This window comes from Lissotriton helveticus, chromosome 8, assembly GCF_964261635.1.
Source record: "Lissotriton helveticus chromosome 8, aLisHel1.1, whole genome shotgun sequence".
Classification (NCBI taxonomy): domain Eukaryota; kingdom Metazoa; phylum Chordata; class Amphibia; order Caudata; family Salamandridae; genus Lissotriton; species Lissotriton helveticus.
This window is the reverse complement of record NC_136069.1, coordinates 82,114,974-82,141,150: the sequence shown is the minus strand read 5'-3', so window position 1 is coordinate 82,141,150 and position 26,177 is coordinate 82,114,974. Positions and strand designations below refer to the sequence as shown.

The following is a 26,177-nucleotide window of genomic DNA, read 5'->3' as shown; positions in this document are numbered from 1 at the left end:
CTTTACGCCTCTTTTACACCGCCGTTGCGACGCGGTGGCGGCGCAGAGCCAGCGCCACTCTGTGGGGTATTTACAACGTGACGCATGTGGGAGATGCGTCACGTTGTAAAGCCCTATGCCACATGTAGGCATTCCGGCGCAGGAACGCCTCCCAAAAGTGGCTGAGTGAAATCGACAAGATTTCAGTCAGTCACTTTTAAGGCCATGCTGCGTCAAAACCCTGCGCCTGCTTGAAGCAGGCGTAAGGACTGACGCAGCATTTTAAGGATAGGGCACCCCCGAGCCTTGCTGTAGCTGCTTGGCGCCTGCGACGCAACTCCAGCAATGCGCCACCTTTACGGCAGCAGATGCATCACGCATCTGTCCATTTTTGCCCCATGGTGCGCCGCATTGTGAATGCGGCGCATCCATGACGCACAATAACTGGCGCATCCCTGCTGCTGATAGGCGGGGATGCGCCAGTTATTGTAAATGTGCCCCAAGGTGAAAAGCCCAGGCTGCTGCTTTGCTAGTTCTCCGGCTGGCACCTGAAGGGAGGCCGGAGCCTGTGTGTGATTGGAAAAGAAGCGAGTGCAAGGCTGGAGGAAGAGAGGGCTGTTCTTTGGCTATCTGTAGCAAGCTTGCAAAGGGTTGTTGGAGTGAAGCTTGCAAGTGAGGTGCAGCGCAGCACGTTCCAGAGTGGAGGGGGTTGTCGGCACAAGAGGCCTGAACCGGAGGCCTCTCGTGCCTACGGCCATACCACCCTGAATGCGCCCGATCTCGTCCGATCTCGGAAGCTAAGCAGGGTCGGGCCTGGTTAGTACTTGGATGGGAGACCGCCTGGGAATACCAGGTGCTGTAGGCATTTTGCTTCTCGCTACAGGCACTTCCGTTTTGTTTTTGTTTTTCTACTTTTTTTGCGGGGGCATTTATTCTATTATTTTATCGCAACTTTCTTCAAAAAGAAAACGCCATCAAGTTCACAACACGCAGGGTCCATAACTTTCCATTCGGAAATTGAAAATTCGGCTGCACTTTACACTGGGTCAAAAAAGATGAAACTCTTTGCCCTAAGAGGGGACAGGGGACCCCTCACCACCCCCCAGCTGAGGGTTTTCTTCTGCCGGCGGCTGCAAGCTGCTGCTGGGCTGCTCCGGTCGCAGCAGGGGCATAACGCAGGCCCACGCAGCCCCCGCGGTGCGTGGGGGGCCCCTATCTCCAAGGGGCCCCCTCGGCACTGCACTCCTGGCCAGAGAGCTCCTGATTGAGCCCGGAGGGGGCCCTCTCAGTACCGTGCAGGGAGGCACCCTCACTTTTCATGACGCCAGTGGGTCGCAGCATCGGTTCCTGGTCCCCCTCTTTTGGCCTTTCCCAGCGGCCCGGGAGCAGGAGGAGTGCTGAGGCAGAGAGGCAGGCAACGAGTGCCGTTCAGTACAACCGAGAGGGGAGCGGGGCGCACACGCATGCACACTCACTTATACTCATGCATTCACATGCAGACACTCGCACCCTTCCCCCCCCCCCCCCTGTCAGGAGACTCACTCACAAATACACATGCACTCATATATACTAACACGCGCGAACCAAACAGTCAACAAAAAAGCGACACTTACCTGCTGCTGCAGGGCTCGGGGAGCTGCCAGGAGGGTTGGGACTGCTACCTTGGTCAGCCAATGAGGGGAGGCAGCAGTCCCTCACTCGTCACAGAGCAGGATGGGGGACAGAGTCAGCGACAGACACTCGGCCGTTGGCACTTCAGGGCTTAAAAACGAAGCGCCCAGCTACGAGGCTATCCCTGACGCTCTCCCTCGTCACGAGGGGGCCTCCAGGACATTTGCTGAGCTGAGGAGGTCAGGCCCACCGAAGCGGTGACGTCCTCAGCCCAGCAAACTTCAGCTTAGGCAGCCGCGAGCCTGTGCATTTAGCGCATGTCCAGCTCCTGGCTGCCTGGTCTGAACATAAAGAGTGTTTGTCTAGCTGTCCTTTCTTCAGCCTGACATGCAATCTTTTTGTCCAAAAAGGGCGGGCGGGGCCTCACTGCCTTCAAGGAGGGGCGGCTGCTGAAGTCAGGCCGCTTGCAAGGAGGACCCTTCACCCAGGCAGCACTCAGTCCCTCCTCTGAGTCTCTCTTTCTCTATGCACACCGGGGCGGGCCCTGGGCATGGATGGGACTTGCATATCAGGGCTCTGTCCCGGATAAAAAAAGACAAGGAAACTTGCAGCCAGAGCTGCACAGAAAAGAAAGTGTCACCCCAATGTTTCTGCGGGCGAGCCAGAGTTGAAGAGCGGTAGCCTGGCAGGCGCTGCCACATAGAACAGTGGCCTGATAGAGTGCCTTAGAGGCCAGTGCAAAGCAAGGCTAGGCACTTGGGGGCAGTTTTACAAGCCCTTTACGCCTCTTTTACACCGCCGTTGCGACGCGGTGGCGGCGCATAGCCAGCGCCACTCTGTGGGGTATTTACAACGTGACGCATGTGGGAGATGCGTCACGTTGTAAAGCCCTATGCCACATGTAGGCATTCCGGCGCAGGAACGCCTCCCAAAAGTGGCTGAGTGAAATCGACAAGATTTCAGTCAGTCACTTTTAAGGCCATGCTGCGTCAAAACCCTGCGCCTGCTTGAAGCAGGCGTAAGGACTGACGCAGCATTTTAAGGATAGGGCACCCCCGAGCCTTGCTGTAGCTGCTTGGCGCCTGCGACGCAACTCCAGCAATGCGCCACCTTTACGGCAGCAGATGCATCACGCATCTGTCCATTTTTGCCCCATGGTGCGCCGCATTGTGAATGCGGCGCATCCATGACGCACAATAACTGGCGCATCCCTGCTGCTGATAGGCGGGGATGCGCCAGTTATTGTAAATGTGCCCCAAGGTGAAAAGCCCAGGCTGCTGCTTTGCTAGTTCTCCGGCTGGCACCTGAAGGGAGGCCGGAGCCTGTGTGCGATTGGAAAAGAAGCGAGTGCAAGGCTGGAGGAAGAGAGGGCTGTTCTTTGGCTATCTGTAGCAAGCTTGCAAAGGGTTGTTGGAGTGACGCTTGCAAGGGAGGTGCAGCGCAGCACGTTCCAGAGTGGAGGGGGTTGTCGGCACAAGAGGCCTGAACCGGAGGCCTCTCATGCCTACGGCCATACCACCCTGAATGCGCCCGATCTCGTCCGATCTCGGAAGCTAAGCAGGGTCGGGCCTGGTTAGTACTTGGATGGGAGACCGCCTGGGAATACCAGGTGCTGTAGGCATTTTGCCACTCGCTGACACCAAGCTCGGCCCTTGCACATTCACACCTAATCTAACTCGCTCATAGCACTTTTTTAAAAGAAAAAAAATATTCTGCTCTCCTCCTCTCCTCTCTTTTTTTTTTTTAATGTATTTATGAAGAATCCGGCATGGAGTTTACAATATACGTGGCCCTTAACTGTAAACTTGAAAACTGAAAGAAAAAGAAGAAAAGCTTTGCCCTAAGGCAGGACAGAGGACTCCCAGCTAAGACTGGGGAGCTGCTGCTGCATGCTGCTGCTGCTGCTGCTGAGGGGCTGCGCCGGCCCCGGTTCCGGGCCCCCCTCTCTCGGCTGGGAGCGAGCAGGGGGCTGCTGAGGGTGGCAGAGAGCCAGGCGGGTGACATGAAGGGCCCTGGACTACTCGGACCCTCGCCTCACTCGCTCTTCTATACCCACAGAGGGCCGGGGCATGGGCATTATTTGCACACGAGGGGCCTGTTCTTGATTTCAAAACAAAACAAAACAACAATAGGGGACTTGCAGGCAGAGCTTGAGGGTTCAAGAAGTCGCCTCGCCAGAGTTGGGGTGAGCATTAAGCTGCTCAGCCCCCCCCCCCCCTAAGCACCGCCAGCCGGAAGGGGGGGGGGGGGGCTTTGGCACGTAGAGAAGCGGCCCGAGCAGAGTGCCTTCTAGGCGCTTGTTAAATCAAAACGTCAGGCTGCTGGTCTGCTGCTGCTGCTGCTGCTGCTGCTAGTGCCGGCCCCTCAGGAAGGGCGGTCCCAGCCTCAGCAAGCGCGAGAGATGGCCGTGCGCAGGGACTTTGAAAGGGAGGGCAGGTGTTCAAAGGGAAACGTGCAAATGCACTGGAAGGGAGCCTGGTGACGTCACGGGGGCTGCCTCGGCACAAGAGGCCTGAACCGGAGGCCTCTCGTGCCTACGGCCATACCACCCTGAATGCGCCCGATCTCGTCCGATCTCGGAAGCTAAGCAGGGTCGGGCCTGGTTAGTACTTGGATGGGAGACCGCCTGGGAATACCAGGTGCTGTAGGCATTTTGCTTCTCGCTACAGGCACTTCCGTTTTGTTTTTGTTTTTCTACTTTTTTTGCGGGGGCATTTATTCTATTATTTTATCGCAACTTTCTTCAAAAAGAAAACGCCATCAAGTTCACAACACGCAGGGTCCATAACTTTCCATTCGGAAATTGAAAATTCGGCTGCACTTTACACTGGGTCAAAAAAGATGAAACTCTTTGCCCTAAGAGGGGACAGGGGACAGGGGACCCCTCACCACCCCCCAGCTGAGGGTTTTCTTCTGCCGGCGGCTGCAAGCTGCTGCTGGGCTGCTCCGGTCGCAGCAGCGGCATAACGCAGGCCCACGCAGCCCCCGCGGTGCGTGGGGGGCCCCTATCTCCAAGGGGCCCCCTCGGCACTGCACTCCTGGCCAGAGAGCTCCTGATTGAGCCCGGAGGGGGCCCTCTCAGTACCGTGCAGGGAGGCACCCTCACTTTTCATGACGCCAGTGGGTCGCAGCATCGGTTCCTGGTCCCCCTCTTTTGGCCTTTCCCAGCGGCCCGGGAGCAGGAGGAGTGCTGAGGCAGAGAGGCTGGCAACGAGTGCCGTTCAGTACAACCGAGAGGGGAGCGGGGCGCACACGCATGCACACTCACTTATACTCATGCATTCACATGCAGACACTCGCACCCTTCCCCCCCCCCCTGTCAGGAGACTCACTCACAAATACACATACCCTCATACATACTAACACGCGCGAACCAAACAGTCAACAAAAAAGCGACACTTACCTGCTGCTGCAGGGCTCGGGGAGCTGCCAGGAGGGTTGGGACTGCTACCTTGGTCAGCCAATGAGGGGAGGCAGCAGTCCCTCACTCGTCACAGAGCAGGATGGGGGACAGAGTCAGCGACAGACACTCGGCCGTTGGCACTTCAGGGCTTAAAAACGAAGCGCCCAGCTACGAGGCTATCCCTGACGCTCTCCCTCGTCACGAGGGGGCCTCCAGGACATTTGCTGAGCTGAGGAGGTCAGGCCCACCGAAGCGGTGACGTCCTCAGCCCAGCAAACTTCAGCTTAGGCAGCCGCGAGCCTGTGCATTTAGCGCATGTCCAGCTCCTGGCTGCCTGGTCTGAACATAAAGAGCGTTTGTCTAGCTGTCCTTTCTTCAGCCTGACATGCAATCTTTTTGTCCAAAAAGGGCGGGCGGGGCCTCATTGCCTTCAAGGAGGGGCGGCTGCTGAAGTCAGGCCGCTTGCAAGGAGGACCCTTCACCCAGGCAGCACTCAGTCCCTCCTCTGAGTCTCTCTTTCTCTATGCACACCGGGGCGGGCCCTGGGCATGGATGGGACTTGCATATCAGGGCTCTGTCCCGGATAAAAAAAGACAAGGAAACTTGCAGCCAGAGCTGCACAGAAAAGAAAGTGTCACCCCAATGTTTCTGCGGGCGAGCCAGAGTTGAAGAGCGGTAGCCTGGCAGGCGCTGCTACATAGAGCAGTGGCCTGATAGAGTGCCTTAGAGGCCAGTGCAAAGCAAGGCTAGGCACTTGGGGGCAGTTTTACAAGCCCTTTACGCCTCTTTTACACCGCCGTTGCGACGCGGTGGCGGCGCAGAGCCAGCGCCACTCTGTGGGGTATTTACAACGTGACGCATGTGGGAGATGCGTCACGTTGTAAAGCCCTATGCCACATGTAGGCATTCCGGCGCAGGAACGCCTCCCAAAAGTGGCTGAGTGAAATCGACAAGATTTCAGTCAGTCACTTTTAAGGCCATGCTGCGTCAAAACCCTGCGCCTGCTTGAAGCAGGCGTAAGGACTGACGCAGCATTTTAAGGATAGGGCACCCCCGAGCCTTGCTGTAGCTGCTTGGCGCCTGCGACGCAACTCCAGCAATGCGCCACCTTTACGGCAGCAGATGCATCACGCATCTGTCCATTTTTGCCCCATGGTGCGCCGCATTGTGAATGCGGCGCATCCATGACGCACAATAACTGGCGCATCCCTGCTGCTGATAGGCGGGGATGCGCCAGTTATTGTAAATGTGCCCCAAGGTGAAAAGCCCAGGCTGCTGCTTTGCTAGTTCTCCGGCTGGCACCTGAAGGGAGGCCGGAGCCTGTGTGTGATTGGAAAAGAAGCGAGTGCAAGGCTGGAGGAAGAGAGGGCTGTTCTTTGGCTATCTGTAGCAAGCTTGCAAAGGGTTGTTGGAGTGAAGCTTGCAAGTGAGGTGCAGCGCAGCACGTTCCAGAGTGGAGGGGGTTGTCGGCACAAGAGGCCTGAACCGGAGGCCTCTCGTGCCTACGGCCATACCACCCTGAATGCGCCCGATCTCGTCCGATCTCGGAAGCTAAGCAGGGTCGGGCCTGGTTAGTACTTGGATGGGAGACCGCCTGGGAATACCAGGTGCTGTAGGCATTTTGCTTCTCGCTACAGGCACTTCCGTTTTGTTTTTGTTTTTCTACTTTTTTTGCGGGGGCATTTATTCTATTATTTTATCGCAACTTTCTTCAAAAAGAAAACGCCATCAAGTTCACAACACGCAGGGTCCATAACTTTCCATTCGGAAATTGAAAATTCGGCTGCACTTTACACTGGGTCAAAAAAGATGAAACTCTTTGCCCTAAGAGGGGACAGGGGACCCCTCACCACCCCCCAGCTGAGGGTTTTCTTCTGCCGGCGGCTGCAAGCTGCTGCTGGGCTGCTCCGGTCGCAGCAGGGGCATAACGCAGGCCCACGCAGCCCCCGCGGTGCGTGGGGGGCCCCTATCTCCAAGGGGCCCCCTCGGCACTGCACTCCTGGCCAGAGAGCTCCTGATTGAGCCCGGAGGGGGCCCTCTCAGTACCGTGCAGGGAGGCACCCTCACTTTTCATGACGCCAGTGGGTCGCAGCATCGGTTCCTGGTCCCCCTCTTTTGGCCTTTCCCAGCGGCCCGGGAGCAGGAGGAGTGCTGAGGCAGAGAGGCAGGCAACGAGTGCCGTTCAGTACAACCGAGAGGGGAGCGGGGCGCACACGCATGCACACTCACTTATACTCATGCATTCACATGCAGACACTCGCACCCTTCCCCCCCCCCCCCCTGTCAGGAGACTCACTCACAAATACACATGCACTCATATATACTAACACGCGCGAACCAAACAGTCAACAAAAAAGCGACACTTACCTGCTGCTGCAGGGCTCGGGGAGCTGCCAGGAGGGTTGGGACTGCTACCTTGGTCAGCCAATGAGGGGAGGCAGCAGTCCCTCACTCGTCACAGAGCAGGATGGGGGACAGAGTCAGCGACAGACACTCGGCCGTTGGCACTTCAGGGCTTAAAAACGAAGCGCCCAGCTACGAGGCTATCCCTGACGCTCTCCCTCGTCACGAGGGGGCCTCCAGGACATTTGCTGAGCTGAGGAGGTCAGGCCCACCGAAGCGGTGACGTCCTCAGCCCAGCAAACTTCAGCTTAGGCAGCCGCGAGCCTGTGCATTTAGCGCATGTCCAGCTCCTGGCTGCCTGGTCTGAACATAAAGAGTGTTTGTCTAGCTGTCCTTTCTTCAGCCTGACATGCAATCTTTTTGTCCAAAAAGGGCGGGCGGGGCCTCACTGCCTTCAAGGAGGGGCGGCTGCTGAAGTCAGGCCGCTTGCAAGGAGGACCCTTCACCCAGGCAGCACTCAGTCCCTCCTCTGAGTCTCTCTTTCTCTATGCACACCGGGGCGGGCCCTGGGCATGGATGGGACTTGCATATCAGGGCTCTGTCCCGGATAAAAAAAGACAAGGAAACTTGCAGCCAGAGCTGCACAGAAAAGAAAGTGTCACCCCAATGTTTCTGCGGGCGAGCCAGAGTTGAAGAGCGGTAGCCTGGCAGGCGCTGCCACATAGAACAGTGGCCTGATAGAGTGCCTTAGAGGCCAGTGCAAAGCAAGGCTAGGCACTTGGGGGCAGTTTTACAAGCCCTTTACGCCTCTTTTACACCGCCGTTGCGACGCGGTGGCGGCGCATAGCCAGCGCCACTCTGTGGGGTATTTACAACGTGACGCATGTGGGAGATGCGTCACGTTGTAAAGCCCTATGCCACATGTAGGCATTCCGGCGCAGGAACGCCTCCCAAAAGTGGCTGAGTGAAATCGACAAGATTTCAGTCAGTCACTTTTAAGGCCATGCTGCGTCAAAACCCTGCGCCTGCTTGAAGCAGGCGTAAGGACTGACGCAGCATTTTAAGGATAGGGCACCCCCGAGCCTTGCTGTAGCTGCTTGGCGCCTGCGACGCAACTCCAGCAATGCGCCACCTTTACGGCAGCAGATGCATCACGCATCTGTCCATTTTTGCCCCATGGTGCGCCGCATTGTGAATGCGGCGCATCCATGACGCACAATAACTGGCGCATCCCTGCTGCTGATAGGCGGGGATGCGCCAGTTATTGTAAATGTGCCCCAAGGTGAAAAGCCCAGGCTGCTGCTTTGCTAGTTCTCCGGCTGGCACCTGAAGGGAGGCCGGAGCCTGTGTGCGATTGAGAAGCGAGTGCAAGGCTGGAGGAAGAGAGGGCTGTTCTTTGGCTATCTGTAGCAAGCTTGCAAAGGGTTGTTGGAGTGAAGCTTGCAAGTGAGGTGCAGCGCAGCACGTTCCAGAGTGGAGGGGGTTGTCGGCACAAGAGGCCTGAACCGGAGGCCTCTCGTGCCTACGGCCATACCACCCTGAATGCGCCCGATCTCGTCCGATCTCGGAAGCTAAGCAGGGTCGGGCCTGGTTAGTACTTGGATGGGAGACCGCCTGGGAATACCAGGTGCTGTAGGCATTTTGCTTCTCGCTACAGGCACTTCCGTTTTGTTTTTGTTTTTCTACTTTTTTTGCGGGGGCATTTATTCTATTATTTTATCGCAACTTTCTTCAAAAAGAAAACGCCATCAAGTTCACAACACGCAGGGTCCATAACTTTCCATTCGGAAATTGAAAATTCGGCTGCACTTTACACTGGGTCAAAAAAGATGAAACTCTTTGCCCTAAGAGGGGACAGGGGACAGGGGACCCCTCACCACCCCCCAGCTGAGGGTTTTCTTCTGCCGGCGGCTGCAAGCTGCTGCTGGGCTGCTCCGGTCGCAGCAGGGGCATAACGCAGGCCCACGCAGCCCCCGCGGTGCGTGGGGGGCCCCTATCTCCAAGGGGCCCCCTCGGCACTGCACTCCTGGCCAGAGAGCTCCTGATTGAGCCCGGAGGGGGCCCTCTCAGTACCGTGCAGGGAGGCACCCTCACTTTTCATGACGCCAGTGGGTCGCAGCATCGGTTCCTGGTCCCCCTCTTTTGGCCTTTCCCAGCGGCCCGGGAGCAGGAGGAGTGCTGAGGCAGAGAGGCAGGCAACGAGTGCCGTTCAGTACAACCGAGAGGGGAGCGGGGCGCACACGCATGCACACTCACTTATACTCATGCATTCACATGCAGACACTCGCACCCTTCCCCCCCCCCCTGTCAGGAGACTCACTCACAAATACACATACCCTCATACATACTAACACGCGCGAACCAAACAGTCAACAAAAAAGCGACACTTACCTGCTGCTGCAGGGCTCGGGGAGCTGCCAGGAGGGTTGGGACTGCTACCTTGGTCAGCCAATGAGGGGAGGCAGCAGTCCCTCACTCGTCACAGAGCAGGATGGGGGACAGAGTCAGCGACAGACACTCGGCCGTTGGCACTTCAGGGCTTAAAAACGAAGCGCCCAGCTACGAGGCTATCCCTGACGCTCTCCCTCGTCACGAGGGGGCCTCCAGGACATTTGCTGAGCTGAGGAGGTCAGGCCCACCGAAGCGGTGACGTCCTCAGCCCAGCAAACTTCAGCTTAGGCAGCCGCGAGCCTGTGCATTTAGCGCATGTCCAGCTCCTGGCTGCCTGGTCTGAACATAAAGAGCGTTTGTCTAGCTGTCCTTTCTTCAGCCTGACATGCAATCTTTTTGTCCAAAAAGGGCGGGCGGGGCCTCATTGCCTTCAAGGAGGGGCGGCTGCTGAAGTCAGGCCGCTTGCAAGGAGGACCCTTCACCCAGGCAGCACTCAGTCCCTCCTCTGAGTCTCTCTTTCTCTATGCACACCGGGGCGGGCCCTGGGCATGGATGGGACTTGCATATCAGGGCTCTGTCCCGGATAAAAAAAGACAAGGAAACTTGCAGCCAGAGCTGCACAGAAAAGAAAGTGTCACCCCAATGTTTCTGCGGGCGAGCCAGAGTTGAAGAGCGGTAGCCTGGCAGGCGCTGCTACATAGAGCAGTGGCCTGATAGAGTGCCTTAGAGGCCAGTGCAAAGCAAGGCTAGGCACTTGGGGGCAGTTTTACAAGCCCTTTACGCCTCTTTTACACCGCCGTTGCGACGCGGTGGCGGCGCATAGCCAGCGCCACTCTGTGGGGTATTTACAACGTGACGCATGTGGGAGATGCGTCACGTTGTAAAGCCCTATGCCACATGTAGGCATTCCGGCGCAGGAACGCCTCCCAAAAGTGGCTGAGTGAAATCGACAAGATTTCAGTCAGTCACTTTTAAGGCCATGCTGCGTCAAAACCCTGCGCCTGCTTGAAGCAGGCGTAAGGACTGACGCAGCATTTTAAGGATAGGGCACCCCCGAGCCTTGCTGTAGCTGCTTGGCGCCTGCGACGCAACTCCAGCAATGCGCCACCTTTACGGCAGCAGATGCATCACGCATCTGTCCATTTTTGCCCCATGGTGCGCCGCATTGTGAATGCGGCGCATCCATGACGCACAATAACTGGCGCATCCCTGCTGCTGATAGGCGGGGATGCGCCAGTTATTGTAAATGTGCCCCAAGGTGAAAAGCCCAGGCTGCTGCTTTGCTAGTTCTCCGGCTGGCACCTGAAGGGAGGCCGGAGCCTGTGTGTGATTGGAAAAGAAGCGAGTGCAAGGCTGGAGGAAGAGAGGGCTGTTCTTTGGCTATCTGTAGCAAGCTTGCAAAGGGTTGTTGGAGTGAAGCTTGCAAGTGAGGTGCAGCGCAGCACGTTCCAGAGTGGAGGGGGTTGTCGGCACAAGAGGCCTGAACCGGAGGCCTCTCGTGCCTACGGCCATACCACCCTGAATGCGCCCGATCTCGTCCGATCTCGGAAGCTAAGCAGGGTCGGGCCTGGTTAGTACTTGGATGGGAGACCGCCTGGGAATACCAGGTGCTGTAGGCATTTTGCTTCTCGCTACAGGCACTTCCGTTTTGTTTTTGTTTTTCTACTTTTTTTGCGGGGGCATTTATTCTATTATTTTATCGCAACTTTCTTCAAAAAGAAAACGCCATCAAGTTCACAACACGCAGGGTCCATAACTTTCCATTCGGAAATTGAAAATTCGGCTGCACTTTACACTGGGTCAAAAAAGATGAAACTCTTTGCCCTAAGAGGGGACAGGGGACAGGGGACCCCTCACCACCCCCCAGCTGAGGGTTTTCTTCTGCCGGCGGCTGCAAGCTGCTGCTGGGCTGCTCCGGTCGCAGCAGGGGCATAACGCAGGCCCACGCAGCCCCCGCGGTGCGTGGGGGGCCCCTATCTCCAAGGGGCCCCCTCGGCACTGCACTCCTGGCCAGAGAGCTCCTGATTGAGCCCGGAGGGGGCCCTCTCAGTACCGTGCAGGGAGGCACCCTCACTTTTCATGACGCCAGTGGGTCGCAGCATCGGTTCCTGGTCCCCCTCTTTTGGCCTTTCCCAGCGGCCCGGGAGCAGGAGGAGTGCTGAGGCAGAGAGGCAGGCAACGAGTGCCGTTCAGTACAACCGAGAGGGGAGCGGGGCGCACACGCATGCACACTCACTTATACTCATGCATTCACATGCAGACACTCGCACCCTTCCCCCCCCCCCTGTCAGGAGACTCACTCACAAATACACATACCCTCATACATACTAACACGCGCGAACCAAACAGTCAACAAAAAAGCGACACTTACCTGCTGCTGCAGGGCTCGGGGAGCTGCCAGGAGGGTTGGGACTGCTACCTTGGTCAGCCAATGAGGGGAGGCAGCAGTCCCTCACTCGTCACAGAGCAGGATGGGGGACAGAGTCAGCGACAGACACTCGGCCGTTGGCACTTCAGGGCTTAAAAACGAAGCGCCCAGCTACGAGGCTATCCCTGACGCTCTCCCTCGTCACGAGGGGGCCTCCAGGACATTTGCTGAGCTGAGGAGGTCAGGCCCACCGAAGCGGTGACGTCCTCAGCCCAGCAAACTTCAGCTTAGGCAGCCGCGAGCCTGTGCATTTAGCGCATGTCCAGCTCCTGGCTGCCTGGTCTGAACATAAAGAGCGTTTGTCTAGCTGTCCTTTCTTCAGCCTGACATGCAATCTTTTTGTCCAAAAAGGGCGGGCGGGGCCTCATTGCCTTCAAGGAGGGGCGGCTGCTGAAGTCAGGCCGCTTGCAAGGAGGACCCTTCACCCAGGCAGCACTCAGTCCCTCCTCTGAGTCTCTCTTTCTCTATGCACACCGGGGCGGGCCCTGGGCATGGATGGGACTTGCATATCAGGGCTCTGTCCCGGATAAAAAAAGACAAGGAAACTTGCAGCCAGAGCTGCACAGAAAAGAAAGTGTCACCCCAATGTTTCTGCGGGCGAGCCAGAGTTGAAGAGCGGTAGCCTGGCAGGCGCTGCTACATAGAGCAGTGGCCTGATAGAGTGCCTTAGAGGCCAGTGCAAAGCAAGGCTAGGCACTTGGGGGCAGTTTTACAAGCCCTTTACGCCTCTTTTACACCGCCGTTGCGACGCGGTGGCGGCGCATAGCCAGCGCCACTCTGTGGGGTATTTACAACGTGACGCATGTGGGAGATGCGTCACGTTGTAAAGCCCTATGCCACATGTAGGCATTCCGGCGCAGGAACGCCTCCCAAAAGTGGCTGAGTGAAATCGACAAGATTTCAGTCAGTCACTTTTAAGGCCATGCTGCGTCAAAACCCTGCGCCTGCTTGAAGCAGGCGTAAGGACTGACGCAGCATTTTAAGGATAGGGCACCCCCGAGCCTTGCTGTAGCTGCTTGGCGCCTGCGACGCAACTCCAGCAATGCGCCACCTTTACGGCAGCAGATGCATCACGCATCTGTCCATTTTTGCCCCATGGTGCGCCGCATTGTGAATGCGGCGCATCCATGACGCACAATAACTGGCGCATCCCTGCTGCTGATAGGCGGGGATGCGCCAGTTATTGTAAATGTGCCCCAAGGTGAAAAGCCCAGGCTGCTGCTTTGCTAGTTCTCCGGCTGGCACCTGAAGGGAGGCCGGAGCCTGTGTGTGATTGGAAAAGAAGCGAGTGCAAGGCTGGAGGAAGAGAGGGCTGTTCTTTGGCTATCTGTAGCAAGCTTGCAAAGGGTTGTTGGAGTGAAGCTTGCAAGTGAGGTGCAGCGCAGCACGTTCCAGAGTGGAGGGGGTTGTCGGCACAAGAGGCCTGAACCGGAGGCCTCTCGTGCCTACGGCCATACCACCCTGAATGCGCCCGATCTCGTCCGATCTCGGAAGCTAAGCAGGGTCGGGCCTGGTTAGTACTTGGATGGGAGACCGCCTGGGAATACCAGGTGCTGTAGGCATTTTGCTTCTCGCTACAGGCACTTCCGTTTTGTTTTTGTTTTTCTACTTTTTTTGCGGGGGCATTTATTCTATTATTTTATCGCAACTTTCTTCAAAAAGAAAACGCCATCAAGTTCACAACACGCAGGGTCCATAACTTTCCATTCGGAAATTGAAAATTCGGCTGCACTTTACACTGGGTCAAAAAAGATGAAACTCTTTGCCCTAAGAGGGGACAGGGGACAGGGGACCCCTCACCACCCCCCAGCTGAGGGTTTTCTTCTGCCGGCGGCTGCAAGCTGCTGCTGGGCTGCTCCGGTCGCAGCAGGGGCATAACGCAGGCCCACGCAGCCCCCGCGGTGCGTGGGGGGCCCCTATCTCCAAGGGGCCCCCTCGGCACTGCACTCCTGGCCAGAGAGCTCCTGATTGAGCCCGGAGGGGGCCCTCTCAGTACCGTGCAGGGAGGCACCCTCACTTTTCATGACGCCAGTGGGTCGCAGCATCGGTTCCTGGTCCCCCTCTTTTGGCCTTTCCCAGCGGCCCGGGAGCAGGAGGAGTGCTGAGGCAGAGAGGCAGGCAACGAGTGCCGTTCAGTACAACCGAGAGGGGAGCGGGGCGCACACGCATGCACACTCACTTATACTCATGCATTCACATGCAGACACTCGCACCCTTCCCCCCCCCCCTGTCAGGAGACTCACTCACAAATACACATACCCTCATACATACTAACACGCGCGAACCAAACAGTCAACAAAAAAGCGACACTTACCTGCTGCTGCAGGGCTCGGGGAGCTGCCAGGAGGGTTGGGACTGCTACCTTGGTCAGCCAATGAGGGGAGGCAGCAGTCCCTCACTCGTCACAGAGCAGGATGGGGGACAGAGTCAGCGACAGACACTCGGCCGTTGGCACTTCAGGGCTTAAAAACGAAGCGCCCAGCTACGAGGCTATCCCTGACGCTCTCCCTCGTCACGAGGGGGCCTCCAGGACATTTGCTGAGCTGAGGAGGTCAGGCCCACCGAAGCGGTGACGTCCTCAGCCCAGCAAACTTCAGCTTAGGCAGCCGCGAGCCTGTGCATTTAGCGCATGTCCAGCTCCTGGCTGCCTGGTCTGAACATAAAGAGCGTTTGTCTAGCTGTCCTTTCTTCAGCCTGACATGCAATCTTTTTGTCCAAAAAGGGCGGGCGGGGCCTCATTGCCTTCAAGGAGGGGCGGCTGCTGAAGTCAGGCCGCTTGCAAGGAGGACCCTTCACCCAGGCAGCACTCAGTCCCTCCTCTGAGTCTCTCTTTCTCTATGCACACCGGGGCGGGCCCTGGGCATGGATGGGACTTGCATATCAGGGCTCTGTCCCGGATAAAAAAAGACAAGGAAACTTGCAGCCAGAGCTGCACAGAAAAGAAAGTGTCACCCCAATGTTTCTGCGGGCGAGCCAGAGTTGAAGAGCGGTAGCCTGGCAGGCGCTGCTACATAGAGCAGTGGCCTGATAGAGTGCCTTAGAGGCCAGTGCAAAGCAAGGCTAGGCACTTGGGGGCAGTTTTACAAGCCCTTTACGCCTCTTTTACACCGCCGTTGCGACGCGGTGGCGGCGCATAGCCAGCGCCACTCTGTGGGGTATTTACAACGTGACGCATGTGGGAGATGCGTCACGTTGTAAAGCCCTATGCCACATGTAGGCATTCCGGCGCAGGAACGCCTCCCAAAAGTGGCTGAGTGAAATCGACAAGATTTCAGTCAGTCACTTTTAAGGCCATGCTGCGTCAAAACCCTGCGCCTGCTTGAAGCAGGCGTAAGGACTGACGCAGCATTTTAAGGATAGGGCACCCCCGAGCCTTGCTGTAGCTGCTTGGCGCCTGCGACGCAACTCCAGCAATGCGCCACCTTTACGGCAGCAGATGCATCACGCATCTGTCCATTTTTGCCCCATGGTGCGCCGCATTGTGAATGCGGCGCATCCATGACGCACAATAACTGGCGCATCCCTGCTGCTGATAGGCGGGGATGCGCCAGTTATTGTAAATGTGCCCCAAGGTGAAAAGCCCAGGCTGCTGCTTTGCTAGTTCTCCGGCTGGCACCTGAAGGGAGGCCGGAGCCTGTGTGTGATTGGAAAAGAAGCGAGTGCAAGGCTGGAGGAAGAGAGGGCTGTTCTTTGGCTATCTGTAGCAAGCTTGCAAAGGGTTGTTGGAGTGAAGCTTGCAAGTGAGGTGCAGCGCAGCACGTTCCAGAGTGGAGGGGGTTGTCGGCACAAGAGGCCTGAACCGGAGGCCTCTCGTGCCTACGGCCATACCACCCTGAATGCGCCCGATCTCGTCCGATCTCGGAAGCTAAGCAGGGTCGGGCCTGGTTAGTACTTGGATGGGAGACCGCCTGGGAATACCAGGTGCTGTAGGCATTTTGCTTCTCGCTACAGGCACTTCCGTTTTGTTTTTGTTTTTCTACTTTTTTTGCGGGGGCATTTATTCTATTATTTTATCGCAACTTTCTTCAAAAAGAAAACGCCATCAAGTTCACAACACGCAGGGTCCATAACTTTCCATTCGGAAATTGAAAATTCGGCTGCACTTTACACTGGGTCAAAAAAGATGAAACTCTTTGCCCTAAGAGGGGACAGGGGACAGGGGACCCCTCACCACCCCCCAGCTGAGGGTTTTCTTCTGCCGGCGGCTGCAAGCTGCTGCTGGGCTGCTCCGGTCGCAGCAGGGGCATAACGCAGGCCCACGCAGCCCCCGCGGTGCGTGGGGGGCCCCTATCTCCAAGGGGCCCCCTCGGCACTGCACTCCTGGCCAGAGAGCTCCTGATTGAGCCCGGAGGGGGCCCTCTCAGTACCGTGCAGGGAGGCACCCTCACTTTTCATGACGCCAGTGGGTCGCAGCATCGGTTCCTGGTCCCCCTCTTTTGGCCTTTCCCAGCGGCCCGGGAGCAGGAGGAGTGCTGAGGCAGAGAGGCAGGCAACGAGTGCCGTTCAGTACAACCGAGAGGGGAGCGGGGCGCACACGCATGCACACTCACTTATACTCATGCATTCACATGCAGACACTCGCACCCTTCCCCCCCCCCCTGTCAGGAGACTCACTCACAAATACACATACCCTCATACATACTAACACGCGCGAACCAAACAGTCAACAAAAAAGCGACACTTACCTGCTGCTGCAGGGCTCGGGGAGCTGCCAGGAGGGTTGGGACTGCTACCTTGGTCAGCCAATGAGGGGAGGCAGCAGTCCCTCACTCGTCACAGAGCAGGATGGGGGACAGAGTCAGCGACAGACACTCGGCCGTTGGCACTTCAGGGCTTAAAAACGAAGCGCCCAGCTACGAGGCTATCCCTGACGCTCTCCCTCGTCACGAGGGGGCCTCCAGGACATTTGCTGAGCTGAGGAGGTCAGGCCCACCGAAGCGGTGACGTCCTCAGCCCAGCAAACTTCAGCTTAGGCAGCCGCGAGCCTGTGCATTTAGCGCATGTCCAGCTCCTGGCTGCCTGGTCTGAACATAAAGAGCGTTTGTCTAGCTGTCCTTTCTTCAGCCTGACATGCAATCTTTTTGTCCAAAAAGGGCGGGCGGGGCCTCATTGCCTTCAAGGAGGGGCGGCTGCTGAAGTCAGGCCGCTTGCAAGGAGGACCCTTCACCCAGGCAGCACTCAGTCCCTCCTCTGAGTCTCTCTTTCTCTATGCACACCGGGGCGGGCCCTGGGCATGGATGGGACTTGCATATCAGGGCTCTGTCCCGGATAAAAAAAGACAAGGAAACTTGCAGCCAGAGCTGCACAGAAAAGAAAGTGTCACCCCAATGTTTCTGCGGGCGAGCCAGAGTTGAAGAGCGGTAGCCTGGCAGGCGCTGCTACATAGAGCAGTGGCCTGATAGAGTGCCTTAGAGGCCAGTGCAAAGCAAGGCTAGGCACTTGGGGGCAGTTTTACAAGCCCTTTACGCCTCTTTTACACCGCCGTTGCGACGCGGTGGCGGCGCATAGCCAGCGCCACTCTGTGGGGTATTTACAACGTGACGCATGTGGGAGATGCGTCACGTTGTAAAGCCCTATGCCACATGTAGGCATTCCGGCGCAGGAACGCCTCCCAAAAGTGGCTGAGTGAAATCGACAAGATTTCAGTCAGTCACTTTTAAGGCCATGCTGCGTCAAAACCCTGCGCCTGCTTGAAGCAGGCGTAAGGACTGACGCAGCATTTTAAGGATAGGGCACCCCCGAGCCTTGCTGTAGCTGCTTGGCGCCTGCGACGCAACTCCAGCAATGCGCCACCTTTACGGCAGCAGATGCATCACGCATCTGTCCATTTTTGCCCCATGGTGCGCCGCATTGTGAATGCGGCGCATCCATGACGCACAATAACTGGCGCATCCCTGCTGCTGATAGGCGGGGATGCGCCAGTTATTGTAAATGTGCCCCAAGGTGAAAAGCCCAGGCTGCTGCTTTGCTAGTTCTCCGGCTGGCACCTGAAGGGAGGCCGGAGCCTGTGTGTGATTGGAAAAGAAGCGAGTGCAAGGCTGGAGGAAGAGAGGGCTGTTCTTTGGCTATCTGTAGCAAGCTTGCAAAGGGTTGTTGGAGTGAAGCTTGCAAGTGAGGTGCAGCGCAGCACGTTCCAGAGTGGAGGGGGTTGTCGGCACAAGAGGCCTGAACCGGAGGCCTCTCGTGCCTACGGCCATACCACCCTGAATGCGCCCGATCTCGTCCGATCTCGGAAGCTAAGCAGGGTCGGGCCTGGTTAGTACTTGGATGGGAGACCGCCTGGGAATACCAGGTGCTGTAGGCATTTTGCTTCTCGCTACAGGCACTTCCGTTTTGTTTTTGTTTTTCTACTTTTTTTGCGGGGGCATTTATTCTATTATTTTATCGCAACTTTCTTCAAAAAGAAAACGCCATCAAGTTCACAACACGCAGGGTCCATAACTTTCCATTCGGAAATTGAAAATTCGGCTGCACTTTACACTGGGTCAAAAAAGATGAAACTCTTTGCCCTAAGAGGGGACAGGGGACAGGGGACCCCTCACCACCCCCCAGCTGAGGGTTTTCTTCTGCCGGCGGCTGCAAGCTGCTGCTGGGCTGCTCCGGTCGCAGCAGGGGCATAACGCAGGCCCACGCAGCCCCCGCGGTGCGTGGGGGGCCCCTATCTCCAAGGGGCCCCCTCGGCACTGCACTCCTGGCCAGAGAGCTCCTGATTGAGCCCGGAGGGGGCCCTCTCAGTACCGTGCAGGGAGGCACCCTCACTTTTCATGACGCCAGTGGGTCGCAGCATCGGTTCCTGGTCCCCCTCTTTTGGCCTTTCCCAGCGGCCCGGGAGCAGGAGGAGTGCTGAGGCAGAGAGGCAGGCAACGAGTGCCGTTCAGTACAACCGAGAGGGGAGCGGGGCGCACACGCATGCACACTCACTTATACTCATGCATTCACATGCAGACACTCGCACCCTTCCCCCCCCCCCTGTCAGGAGACTCACTCACAAATACACATACCCTCATACATACTAACACGCGCGAACCAAACAGTCAACAAAAAAGCGACACTTACCTGCTGCTGCAGGGCTCGGGGAGCTGCCAGGAGGGTTGGGACTGCTACCTTGGTCAGCCAATGAGGGGAGGCAGCAGTCCCTCACTCGTCACAGAGCAGGATGGGGGACAGAGTCAGCGACAGACACTCGGCCGTTGGCACTTCAGGGCTTAAAAACGAAGCGCCCAGCTACGAGGCTATCCCTGACGCTCTCCCTCGTCACGAGGGGGCCTCCAGGACATTTGCTGAGCTGAGGAGGTCAGGCCCACCGAAGCGGTGACGTCCTCAGCCCAGCAAACTTCAGCTTAGGCAGCCGCGAGCCTGTGCATTTAGCGCATGTCCAGCTCCTGGCTGCCTGGTCTGAACATAAAGAGCGTTTGTCTAGCTGTCCTTTCTTCAGCCTGACATGCAATCTTTTTGTCCAAAAAGGGCGGGCGGGGCCTCATTGCCTTCAAGGAGGGGCGGCTGCTGAAGTCAGGCCGCTTGCAAGGAGGACCCTTCACCCAGGCAGCACTCAGTCCCTCCTCTGAGTCTCTCTTTCTCTATGCACACCGGGGCGGGCCCTGGGCATGGATGGGACTTGCATATCAGGGCTCTGTCCCGGATAAAAAAAGACAAGGAAACTTGCAGCCAGAGCTGCACAGAAAAGAAAGTGTCACCCCAATGTTTCTGCGGGCGAGCCAGAGTTGAAGAGCGGTAGCCTGGCAGGCGCTGCTACATAGAGCAGTGGCCTGATAGAGTGCCTTAGAGGCCAGTGCAAAGCAAGGCTAGGCACTTGGGGGCAGTTTTACAAGCCCTTTACGCCTCTTTTACACCGCCGTTGCGACGCGGTGGCGGCGCATAGCCAGCGCCACTCTGTGGGGTATTTACAACGTGACGCATGTGGGAGATGCGTCACGTTGTAAAGCCCTATGCCACATGTAGGCATTCCGGCGCAGGAACGCCTCCCAAAAGTGGCTGAGTGAAATCGACAAGATTTCAGTCAGTCACTTTTAAGGCCATGCTGCGTCAAAACCCTGCGCCTGCTTGAAGCAGGCGTAAGGACTGACGCAGCATTTTAAGGATAGGGCACCCCCGAGCCTTGCTGTAGCTGCTTGGCGCCTGCGACGCAACTCCAGCAATGCGCCACCTTTACGGCAGCAGATGCATCACGCATCTGTCCATTTTTGCCCCATGGTGCGCCGCATTGTGAATGCGGCGCATCCATGACGCACAATAACTGGCGCATCCCTGCTGCTGATAGGCGGGGATGCACCAGTTATTGTAAATGTGCCCCAAGGTGAAAAGCCCAGGCTGCTGCTTTGCTAGTTCTCCGGCTGGCACCTGAAGGGAGGCCGGAGCCTGTGTGTGATTGGAAAAGAAGCGAGTGCAAGGCTGGAGGAAGAGAGGGCTGTTCTTTGGCTATCTGTAGCAAGCTTGCAAAGGGTTGTTGGAGTGAAGCTTGCAAGTGAGGTGCAGCGCAGCACGTTCCAGAGTGGAGGGGGTTGTCGGCACAAGAGGCCTGAACCGGAGGCCTCTCGTGCCTACGGCCATACCACCCTGAATGCGCCCGATCTCGTCCGATCTCGGAAGCTAAGCAGGGTCGGGCCTGGTTAGTACTTGGATGGGAGACCGCCTGGGAATACCAGGTGCTGTAGGCATTTTGCTTCTCGCTACAGGCACTTCCGTTTTGTTTTTGTTTTTCTACTTTTTTTGCGGGGGCATTTATTCTATTATTTTATCGCAACTTTCTTCAAAAAGAAAACGCCATCAAGTTCACAACACGCAGGGTCCATAACTTTCCATTCGGAAATTGAAAATTCGGCTGCACTTTACACTGGGTCAAAAAAGATGAAACTCTTTGCCCTAAGAGGGGACAGGGGACAGGGGACCCCTCACCACCCCCCAGCTGAGGGTTTTCTTCTGCCGGCGGCTGCAAGCTGCTGCTGGGCTGCTCCGGTCGCAGCAGGGGCATAACGCAGGCCCACGCAGCCCCCGCGGTGCGTGGGGGGCCCCTATCTCCAAGGGGCCCCCTCGGCACTGCACTCCTGGCCAGAGAGCTCCTGATTGAGCCCGGAGGGGGCCCTCTCAGTACCGTGCAGGGAGGCACCCTCACTTTTCATGACGCCAGTGGGTCGCAGCATCGGTTCCTGGTCCCCCTCTTTTGGCCTTTCCCAGCGGCCCGGGAGCAGGAGGAGTGCTGAGGCAGAGAGGCAGGCAACGAGTGCCGTTCAGTACAACCGAGAGGGGAGCGGGGCGCACACGCATGCACACTCACTTATACTCATGCATTCACATGCAGACACTCGCACCCTTCCCCCCCCCCCTGTCAGGAGACTCACTCACAAATACACATACCCTCATACATACTAACACGCGCGAACCAAACAGTCAACAAAAAAGCGACACTTACCTGCTGCTGCAGGGCTCGGGGAGCTGCCAGGAGGGTTGGGACTGCTACCTTGGTCAGCCAATGAGGGGAGGCAGCAGTCCCTCACTCGTCACAGAGCAGGATGGGGGACAGAGTCAGCGACAGACACTCGGCCGTTGGCACTTCAGGGCTTAAAAACGAAGCGCCCAGCTACGAGGCTATCCCTGACGCTCTCCCTCGTCACGAGGGGGCCTCCAGGACATTTGCTGAGCTGAGGAGGTCAGGCCCACCGAAGCGGTGACGTCCTCAGCCCAGCAAACTTCAGCTTAGGCAGCCGCGAGCCTGTGCATTTAGCGCATGTCCAGCTCCTGGCTGCCTGGTCTGAACATAAAGAGCGTTTGTCTAGCTGTCCTTTCTTCAGCCTGACATGCAATCTTTTTGTCCAAAAAGGGCGGGCGGGGCCTCATTGCCTTCAAGGAGGGGCGGCTGCTGAAGTCAGGCCGCTTGCAAGGAGGACCCTTCACCCAGGCAGCACTCAGTCCCTCCTCTGAGTCTCTCTTTCTCTATGCACACCGGGGCGGGCCCTGGGCATGGATGGGACTTGCATATCAGGGCTCTGTCCCGGATAAAAAAAGACAAGGAAACTTGCAGCCAGAGCTGCACAGAAAAGAAAGTGTCACCCCAATGTTTCTGCGGGCGAGCCAGAGTTGAAGAGCGGTAGCCTGGCAGGCGCTGCTACATAGAGCAGTGGCCTGATAGAGTGCCTTAGAGGCCAGTGCAAAGCAAGGCTAGGCACTTGGGGGCAGTTTTACAAGCCCTTTACGCCTCTTTTACACCGCCGTTGCGACGCGGTGGCGGCGCATAGCCAGCGCCACTCTGTGGGGTATTTACAACGTGACGCATGTGGGAGATGCGTCACGTTGTAAAGCCCTATGCCACATGTAGGCATTCCGGCGCAGGAACGCCTCCCAAAAGTGGCTGAGTGAAATCGACAAGATTTCAGTCAGTCACTTTTAAGGCCATGCTGCGTCAAAACCCTGCGCCTGCTTGAAGCAGGCGTAAGGACTGACGCAGCATTTTAAGGATAGGGCACCCCCGAGCCTTGCTGTAGCTGCTTGGCGCCTGCGACGCAACTCCAGCAATGCGCCACCTTTACGGCAGCAGATGCATCACGCATCTGTCCATTTTTGCCCCATGGTGCGCCGCATTGTGAATGCGGCGCATCCATGACGCACAATAACTGGCGCATCCCTGCTGCTGATAGGCGGGGATGCGCCAGTTATTGTAAATGTGCCCCAAGGTGAAAAGCCCAGGCTGCTGCTTTGCTAGTTCTCCGGCTGGCACCTGAAGGGAGGCCGGAGCCTGTGTGTGATTGGAAAAGAAGCGAGTGCAAGGCTGGAGGAAGAGAGGGCTGTTCTTTGGCTATCTGTAGCAAGCTTGCAAAGGGTTGTTGGAGTGAAGCTTGCAAGTGAGGTGCAGCGCAGCACGTTCCAGAGTGGAGGGGGTTGTCGGCACAAGAGGCCTGAACCGGAGGCCTCTCGTGCCTACGGCCATACCACCCTGAATGCGCCCGATCTCGTCCGATCTCGGAAGCTAAGCAGGGTCGGGCCTGGTTAGTACTTGGATGGGAGACCGCCTGGGAATACCAGGTGCTGTAGGCATTTTGCTTCTCGCTACAGGCACTTCCGTTTTGTTTTTGTTTTTCTACTTTTTTTGCGGGGGCATTTATTCTATTATTTTATCGCAACTTTCTTCAAAAAGAAAACGCCATCAAGTTCACAACACGCAGGGTCCATAACTTTCCATTCGGAAATTGAAAATTCGGCTGCACTTTACACTGGGTCAAAAAAGATGAAACTCTTTGCCCTAAGAGGGGACAGGGGACAGGGGACCCCTCACCACCCCCCAGCTGAGGGTTTTCTTCTGCCGGCGGCTGCAAGCTGCTGCTGGGCTGCTCCGGTCGCAGCAGGGGCATAACGCAGGCCCACGCAGCCCCCGCGGTGCGTGGGGGGCCCCTATCTCCAAGGGGCCCCCTCGGCACTGCACTCCTGGCCAGAGAGCTCCTGATTGAGCCCGGAGGGGGCCCTCTCAGTACCGTGCAGGGAGGCACCCTCACTTTTCATGACGCCAGTGGGTCGCAGCATCGGTTCCTGGTCCCCCTCTTTTGGCCTTTCCCAGCGGCCCGGGAGCAGGAGGAGTGCTGAGGCAGAGAGGCAGGCAACGAGTGCCGTTCAGTACAACCGAGAGGGGAGCGGGGCGCACACGCATGCACACTCACTTATACTCATGCATTCACATGCAGACACTCGCACCCTTCCCCCCCCCCCTGTCAGGAGACTCACTCACAAATACACATACCCTCATACATACTAACACGCGCGAACCAAACAGTCAACAAAAAAGCGACACTTACCTGCTGCTGCAGGGCTCGGGGAGCTGCCAGGAGGGTTGGGACTGCTACCTTGGTCAGCCAATGAGGGGAGGCAGCAGTCCCTCACTCGTCACAGAGCAGGATGGGGGACAGAGTCAGCGACAGACACTCGGCCGTTGGCACTTCAGGGCTTAAAAACGAAGCGCCCAGCTACGAGGCTATCCCTGACGCTCTCCCTCGTCACGAGGGGGCCTCCAGGACATTTGCTGAGCTGAGGAGGTCAGGCCCACCGAAGCGGTGACGTCCTCAGCCCAGCAAACTTCAGCTTAGGCAGCCGCGAGCCTGTGCATTTAGCGCATGTCCAGCTCCTGGCTGCCTGGTCTGAACATAAAGAGCGTTTGTCTAGCTGTCCTTTCTTCAGCCTGACATGCAATCTTTTTGTCCAAAAAGGGCGGGCGGGGCCTCATTGCCTTCAAGGAGGGGCGGCTGCTGAAGTCAGGCCGCTTGCAAGGAGGACCCTTCACCCAGGCAGCACTCAGTCCCTCCTCTGAGTCTCTCTTTCTCTATGCACACCGGGGCGGGCCCTGGGCATGGATGGGACTTGCATATCAGGGCTCTGTCCCGGATAAAAAAAGACAAGGAAACTTGCAGCCAGAGCTGCACAGAAAAGAAAGTGTCACCCCAATGTTTCTGCGGGCGAGCCAGAGTTGAAGAGCGGTAGCCTGGCAGGCGCTGCTACATAGAGCAGTGGCCTGATAGAGTGCCTTAGAGGCCAGTGCAAAGCAAGGCTAGGCACTTGGGGGCAGTTTTACAAGCCCTTTACGCCTCTTTTACACCGCCGTTGCGACGCGGTGGCGGCGCATAGCCAGCGCCACTCTGTGGGGTATTTACAACGTGACGCATGTGGGAGATGCGTCACGTTGTAAAGCCCTATGCCACATGTAGGCATTCCGGCGCAGGAACGCCTCCCAAAAGTGGCTGAGTGAAATCGACAAGATTTCAGTCAGTCACTTTTAAGGCCATGCTGCGTCAAAACCCTGCGCCTGCTTGAAGCAGGCGTAAGGACTGACGCAGCATTTTAAGGATAGGGCACCCCCGAGCCTTGCTGTAGCTGCTTGGCGCCTGCGACGCAACTCCAGCAATGCGCCACCTTTACGGCAGCAGATGCATCACGCATCTGTCCATTTTTGCCCCATGGTGCGCCGCATTGTGAATGCGGCGCATCCATGACGCACAATAACTGGCGCATCCCTGCTGCTGATAGGCGGGGATGCGCCAGTTATTGTAAATGTGCCCCAAGGTGAAAAGCCCAGGCTGCTGCTTTGCTAGTTCTCCGGCTGGCACCTGAAGGGAGGCCGGAGCCTGTGTGTGATTGGAAAAGAAGCGAGTGCAAGGCTGGAGGAAGAGAGGGCTGTTCTTTGGCTATCTGTAGCAAGCTTGCAAAGGGTTGTTGGAGTGAAGCTTGCAAGTGAGGTGCAGCGCAGCACGTTCCAGAGTGGAGGGGGTTGTCGGCACAAGAGGCCTGAACCGGAGGCCTCTCGTGCCTACGGCCATACCACCCTGAATGCGCCCGATCTCGTCCGATCTCGGAAGCTAAGCAGGGTCGGGCCTGGTTAGTACTTGGATGGGAGACCGCCTGGGAATACCAGGTGCTGTAGGCATTTTGCTTCTCGCTACAGGCACTTCCGTTTTGTTTTTGTTTTTCTACTTTTTTTGCGGGGGCATTTATTCTATTATTTTATCGCAACTTTCTTCAAAAAGAAAACGCCATCAAGTTCACAACACGCAGGGTCCATAACTTTCCATTCGGAAATTGAAAATTCGGCTGCACTTTACACTGGGTCAAAAAAGATGAAACTCTTTGCCCTAAGAGGGGACAGGGGACAGGGGACCCCTCACCACCCCCCAGCTGAGGGTTTTCTTCTGCCGGCGGCTGCAAGCTGCTGCTGGGCTGCTCCGGTCGCAGCAGGGGCATAACGCAGGCCCACGCAGCCCCCGCGGTGCGTGGGGGGCCCCTATCTCCAAGGGGCCCCCTCGGCACTGCACTCCTGGCCAGAGAGCTCCTGATTGAGCCCGGAGGGGGCCCTCTCAGTACCGTGCAGGGAGGCACCCTCACTTTTCATGACGCCAGTGGGTCGCAGCATCGGTTCCTGGTCCCCCTCTTTTGGCCTTTCCCAGCGGCCCGGGAGCAGGAGGAGTGCTGAGGCAGAGAGGCAGGCAACGAGTGCCGTTCAGTACAACCGAGAGGGGAGCGGGGCGCACACGC

General features: G+C 57.3%; 12 non-coding genes across 12 annotated transcripts; all 12 read left to right on the top strand.

Annotated features, from left to right (window-relative positions):
• Positions 1 to 725: 725 nt before the first annotated feature.
• LOC144774481 (5S ribosomal RNA) lies at positions 726 to 844 on the top strand. The gene has a single exon (XR_013600282.1). It is a non-coding gene; the product is annotated as a 5S ribosomal RNA (ribosomal RNA).
• A 2,248-nt stretch (positions 845 to 3,092) lies between these two features.
• On the top strand, positions 3,093 to 3,211 carry LOC144774468 (5S ribosomal RNA). Its single transcript, XR_013600270.1, has one exon. It is a non-coding gene; the product is annotated as a 5S ribosomal RNA (ribosomal RNA).
• Positions 3,212 to 4,122: 911 nt separating this feature from the next.
• On the top strand, positions 4,123 to 4,241 carry LOC144774458 (5S ribosomal RNA). Its single transcript, XR_013600260.1, has one exon. It is a non-coding gene; the product is annotated as a 5S ribosomal RNA (ribosomal RNA).
• Positions 4,242 to 6,493: 2,252 nt separating this feature from the next.
• On the top strand, positions 6,494 to 6,612 carry LOC144774457 (5S ribosomal RNA). Its single transcript, XR_013600259.1, has one exon. It is a non-coding gene; the product is annotated as a 5S ribosomal RNA (ribosomal RNA).
• Positions 6,613 to 8,856: 2,244 nt separating this feature from the next.
• LOC144774456 (5S ribosomal RNA) lies at positions 8,857 to 8,975 on the top strand. The gene has a single exon (XR_013600258.1). It is a non-coding gene; the product is annotated as a 5S ribosomal RNA (ribosomal RNA).
• A 2,252-nt stretch (positions 8,976 to 11,227) lies between these two features.
• Positions 11,228 to 11,346, top strand: LOC144774455 (5S ribosomal RNA). Its single transcript, XR_013600257.1, has one exon. It is a non-coding gene; the product is annotated as a 5S ribosomal RNA (ribosomal RNA).
• A 2,252-nt stretch (positions 11,347 to 13,598) lies between these two features.
• On the top strand, positions 13,599 to 13,717 carry LOC144774454 (5S ribosomal RNA). The gene has a single exon (XR_013600256.1). It is a non-coding gene; the product is annotated as a 5S ribosomal RNA (ribosomal RNA).
• Positions 13,718 to 15,969: 2,252 nt separating this feature from the next.
• LOC144774448 (5S ribosomal RNA) lies at positions 15,970 to 16,088 on the top strand. The gene has a single exon (XR_013600255.1). It is a non-coding gene; the product is annotated as a 5S ribosomal RNA (ribosomal RNA).
• Positions 16,089 to 18,340: 2,252 nt separating this feature from the next.
• Positions 18,341 to 18,459, top strand: LOC144774436 (5S ribosomal RNA). The gene has a single exon (XR_013600253.1). It is a non-coding gene; the product is annotated as a 5S ribosomal RNA (ribosomal RNA).
• Positions 18,460 to 20,711: 2,252 nt separating this feature from the next.
• LOC144774423 (5S ribosomal RNA) lies at positions 20,712 to 20,830 on the top strand. The gene has a single exon (XR_013600245.1). It is a non-coding gene; the product is annotated as a 5S ribosomal RNA (ribosomal RNA).
• A 2,252-nt stretch (positions 20,831 to 23,082) lies between these two features.
• LOC144774411 (5S ribosomal RNA) lies at positions 23,083 to 23,201 on the top strand. The gene has a single exon (XR_013600243.1). It is a non-coding gene; the product is annotated as a 5S ribosomal RNA (ribosomal RNA).
• A 2,252-nt stretch (positions 23,202 to 25,453) lies between these two features.
• LOC144774399 (5S ribosomal RNA) lies at positions 25,454 to 25,572 on the top strand. The gene has a single exon (XR_013600236.1). It is a non-coding gene; the product is annotated as a 5S ribosomal RNA (ribosomal RNA).
• The last annotated feature ends 605 nt before the right edge of the window (positions 25,573 to 26,177 follow it).